A 5,445-nucleotide genomic window follows, 5' to 3' on the forward strand; every position below is an offset into this window, starting at 1 on the left:
ATTCCAACTTCCACTTCATAAAAAGACTAACAGAAAATAGAGACTGTCCTCTGATACATAAACATACCGTATGTGGACTAGAGATTAGCAATAGAAGCTATGGAAGGGGAGCATTATTAGCACTCAACTATTCTTATTACCCTGGAAGCAGTAAATCACCGCCTTGCAATTTTGGCATACTAGTGTGACTAAGAATCATAATTATTTTGGCTGCTCCTCACAACATCTTGGCTACATTAAGAACTTCACCCCAAGCCCTCCAAACTCAAACAAAACAAACTCCATCTTTGAAGCCAGGCTTTCTACATAGATCCATCAGTGGATCATAGGCTCTAAGGCAGCAGACGTTCTTCACATGCTTGAATATCAGTATTTGGCTGAAACGTGCCCCAGAAAGCATTTTTTCTACTAAGATCAACTATGTCAGCAGGTAATGCTTGCAATCTGATTAATTTCTGTATATTTTAAAAGTTAAGAAGCAGCAGAAGTTATATTTTTATATATTTTCTACTGTATACATAACATAACATCTTGATGGCTTTCTTAATTTAAACTATGATCTGACATACTTGATGCCTATCACTGTACATTGTTTGTGGTGACAAACACCTTTAACCAACCAAGAGAACACAAGCAAGCAACTAATTCTTCTATGCTTTCATTAGGAGTTGCAGACTATTAGATTATTACTGCTTCATGTTGCATTTAAGTTAACACAGTAACTACTTTTAAGAAGCAGGGTAAAATATCCACCAACCACAAAATACTGGCCCTGTGAAGTGGTGGAAAAGTTCTAAGTACACTCTGGGTCTATTTTGATAATCTCCACCGTGTATTAAGACACAGGTTACAAAGCCTCATTAGCTTTGTTCTCTGGAATCATGACAAATAACAAATTCCTTGTCATTAGCAATTAATGCTCCAAAAGTAATGTTTTACACTCACTACACAACTTTTTTTAAGCAGAGATATCGACTTTTCCTTGCATTTTTAAAGGATTCTACATTTTCACACACTGAACCTACAGAAGATTTTAGGTGCTTCCTCACCAAAGCAGCGCCTGCAGCTCTCACATGCTTAACAGAAGAGTGGAATTTCTGTCCTTCAAGCTGACAAAACTTATCTTGATGACAGCAGGTTTGGTATGGTACTCAGGCTCAGCGCTGTGCCATGTGGCATAAGAGGCCTTCCTGGATTCATGCCACTGGCTTTTCTAAATTATGACTTTTTAATCTAACTGTTCAGCAAACACAGAACTCACCCAAGGCACAGCTGGGTGCTAAGTCCCAGTGCAGTGTGCAGAGAAATATTTGAACTGCTGTGATATTGAAAATTGAACTGCTAGTTTCTGAGTAGTAGTATCAGGTTCACACAATGGAAAAGGATTTGGAAAAGAAACAGAAGTAGAAACTGAATTGGTAATTGTTGTTTCCTTTCTCCAGAGCACCCTTAACCAGCTGTATCCCAAATGAAGGTTGAGTCAAGTCAGAAAACTTATGGAACAGGTTTCTCTTCTATGATCTCCCAAATAATCTTCCCAGCTGTTCTAGAACATGTGTCAACTGCAAAGTAAACTCATAGCCACTTTCCTCCATCTATGTCTTAACAAATTTTGTTCTAACATTGTCCACTAGGTTTCCATTTCCGCGTTTTGCCATCTGGATCTCATCTTTATAAATACAAGTTACTTTCACCCACTTGGCTCACTTCATCTGTAGAGACTTTTTAAATGGCTTTAAAGATGATTTACTAAAAAAGCAGTGAAAGATCTAACATGAGAAGAGATTAACTTAAGTAGAGAATTTCTAGCTTTAATGTCAAAATTATGTTACCAATGACTTCTGGCTTCCCACATTGTTCAGCCAATTTCTGCCTTATTCATATTTGTTCTCTGGCTTTATATATCTATACAAGCACATACATTACTCAGAAGGCACCCACAGTCACAGCAATGATCTACTCACAAATTTTAAACATCTGAAATACAAATGTGTAGTGTCAGAAAAGCAGAAAGAAAAAAAGGTCCAAACACTAGTGCTTTGTTTCTGAAGCACTATGGAACACACTAACTGAGCCCAAGACTTAAAGACTTTATTAAATGAGTTTTCTTTTGCCTACTGAATTGTGTATTTCACCAAAACAGTACCAATCTTCAAGAAAATAATATCAGTCTAGAAAGGACTTACTCAGACAGTTATTCCAGTTACATTTTTTAATGGTATTAAAAGTTTGTACTTTAAAGCCAAACTCTTATCTAACTTTGAAAGGAAAGAAAAAAGTACCTCAAAAGAATTACAGTAAGAACATAAACCATCATTACCAACTAATTGCTCCTGCCTCTTCTGGAGCAGGACAGAGCCACCCTGTTTCTAGTTTATGTTCTCCAATCTTCAGTAGCTCAAGTGGTACAGATCCAGGCTTGGCACTTAAATTTTGTAATCTCTTCCTCAAAATGCTGTTCAGGACTATATCCTTAAACAGGACAGAAATAGGACAAAGCTCATGTACAAAAAAACAAAACAAACACCCCCCCCCCAAAAAAAAAACAAACAACCCAAAAACATAAAAAAAGGAAAAGCACCTCAAGTTGATTCCTCCTGAAAGTGAAGGGCATCTTTTGCACTAACATTTTTGTATGATCCAGAATGAAACATTAGGGATGAACCAGAACAGTTGCACTCTTTACCATTCTCCTCATCTGAATCTAAATTCAAATCTGTATGCCCTGGCACCTGGTACAGGAAGCTTGTCCCAACAATAGGCAACATTTTGGTCAAAAGGAAGTCTTTTTGATTCTTAAAGACTCTAAGAAGCACTTTAAACTCTACCCAGAAATCAACAGGCAGGTCCTGGAGCTCTAGTGCCATAAGCATTGCAGAGATGGCCTTTTGGCAAATAAACCTTTACCTTATTTCCAGTATTAAAATAAAAATTAATTTTTTAAAAGTGTAGTAAGAAAGGGCCAGGTTAAAAAAAAAGAGGCTAATCAGTCAAAAAGCTGTCTGAATTACTTCTGAAACAAGCTGTCAAGCAGCTGGGCTAATTTTTGACTATTAAGGTTTTCATTTTTCTAGAGATCTAACAGCAGACCCACTGTCTTCAAGGACTAATATTGCCTCTGGCTGCTTCTCAGTACCAACCAGCAACCCAAATTTTTCTGGGCTACACTTCTATCTGTTTGTTCAGTATGAGCTTGGCGCCATCTGGGACACAGAGCCACACCATCCTCAGCTAAAGGGCCAGGCGAGTCCCACTGTCCTCACTTCCTGCAGACTGAAGGAAAACTATTGAGTTCTCCAACATCCCAAAAGTGACCTCCAAACCTCTGCAATTTGGGACTCTGTTACAGCATATATCTGATGGATTTCCAGTGTTATGTCATGATGCATCTCTAGATTAGTTGGCATTTTACTCACAAGCCAAGAAGATGGAAGAAAATAGATACAAACTGGGGGCTTACTGTTTTCTAAGGATGTCATGACATTTGTAAATTGCTTCTCAACCTATAGCAAGGGAACTAAGCCAAACCCTGTATCCTGTGTTTGCAATTATTGACATTGCAAAAGCAATCAAAAGAACTGGGTTTGGCTTGGTAATATTTTCTATTCCCTCCATGATATTCCTTCAACTGTTTTATGCTATTCTCTGACCCTGTTAAAAGCCACCTTTCCAGAAACCAGCCACTTTCCCATGTGAATGCACTTGTCACCAAAATGAATTGCCACCTTGCATTAGTGGTTCAAAGAGCCTCCTGATAGGAGCTCAGGAAGAACAGAAAATGGGGCAAAAGTGATGCATTATCCCTAAAATGCCACTACTTCACTTGTCAGGGATTGCAGTTAGAGTTGGGCAAGGCAATGTTAGCTCAGCTGCCACTGAACACACCTGTTTCAATTTAATTTGTAGTAATTAGGAAGCCTAGGGCACCAGGAAAAACTGCTGCTCACTCACTGTTTCAAATAGCTGAGTTTTCATGTGCCATTTAAAATGCTGTTTTTCAGAACAGACTGCTGACTTGCTAATGCTAGGAAAATGAAATACAGCAAAATATTTTTAGCAGCAGGAAGTTGTTACTTGCTACTGCCAATTACATGCCTTGTACTTGAACAGTGACATTTTTTCCCCTTGCTTACTCTTCGAGATAGGTAAAAGCTGGCTGAGGTCTCAGGGCATGAGGATTTGAATAAAACTTAGTCCCTGGGAGCTGGCTGATATTTCTGGAGTTATAGTCAGTACTGGCAGCAATCTGCTGTGACAGAGCAAACAACAGTGTCCCAGATCCACTCCTCAAAAATGGGAAAAGGAGAGGATTAAGCAAGAGACTTGGATCTATTGGCTTTGGCAAAAGGCTGAATAGCTTGTCATGCTAAAAAAATTACTTAAACTGGGGAGTAGAAAATGGGGCAGAGGGGGGAGAAATAAAAAAAAGCATTACAATTACATAAGAATACATATTTATACTCTGAGTTAATTTATCAAACTGACAGAGAGATGAATCATCCACCATTAAAATAAGGGGATACAAGTTTTCTTTATATCACAATCATTATTTACAACTTTTAAATATTCACAGAGGAGTCAAGTATCCTCATCTTTTAATTTAAAATGTGGTCTTGCAGGCCAAAAGAAAACTCTTGGCAAAAATAAGTTTCTACAGGAACAGGGCCCAAAGAATTATTTTTTCAAAAACAGGATAGATCTTAGCAATCATGATGGTACTTCTTTTTGTTTTTTTTTTTTTTTAATCTACACTGCAAACCACGGAAGGCTCAATAAACTCACACAAACCTAGATCTCTGAGTAACAAAACAATGAGAAAGGTCAATAACAAGAGCCTGTGGTATAGCTAGACACAGATACTTAGGACTTTTTAAAATATAAAACAAACCTGATTTTTTTTTCAGGTGACACACAGGCATGCTTTGAGGCAAGTTTGCTCCCACATGCTGAGAACTCAACTGAAGCCAATGCAGTCCCTCTCACTAAACTAACTTGAATAGATGCATGCATTTGTACAAGTAAAACTGTATTATTTTATTAATTGGCCTTTTTGTTGCTGCATTGCCATTAGAAACTACCATGCCACTGTATATTTTTCCATCTTAGAACACCTTCCTGCCCAATCCCCCCCACCCAAAAAAAAAAAAAAAATCTGGGAGATTCACATCAATGCTTCCTGAATAAAGCTTTGATTATTTTGGAATGCTTTTAATATTATTAGTCAGTATTTTTTGTAGATTGATGTGTGTTTAAAAACTGGACAAGAAAACAGAATAAGAAACTCACATAATAAAGTGGGGTTTAGTGGTCAGCATAATTTTTAACCTCTTAGGTGAACTTTATGGAATATAGAAGTGTCTGCCTGAAGCTGTGCTTATATAAGGGGTATGGGACATCCATATATATGTCACACATGATTTTAAAACTATGAAAAATCAGAAAGTA

General features: G+C 37.6%; 1 long non-coding RNA gene across 1 annotated transcript; it reads left to right on the top strand.

The window, feature by feature from the left end:
* Nucleotides 1-698: 698 nt before the first annotated feature.
* LOC137471371 (uncharacterized) lies at nucleotides 699-2,164 on the top strand. Its single transcript, XR_010997550.1, has 2 exons — nucleotides 699-1,142; nucleotides 1,443-2,164. It is a non-coding gene; the product is annotated as an uncharacterized lncRNA (long non-coding RNA).
* Nucleotides 2,165-5,445: the final 3,281 nt, after the last annotated feature.

Source organism: Anomalospiza imberbis, chromosome 3, assembly GCF_031753505.1.
Source record: "Anomalospiza imberbis isolate Cuckoo-Finch-1a 21T00152 chromosome 3, ASM3175350v1, whole genome shotgun sequence".
NCBI classification, from domain to species: domain Eukaryota; kingdom Metazoa; phylum Chordata; class Aves; order Passeriformes; family Viduidae; genus Anomalospiza; species Anomalospiza imberbis.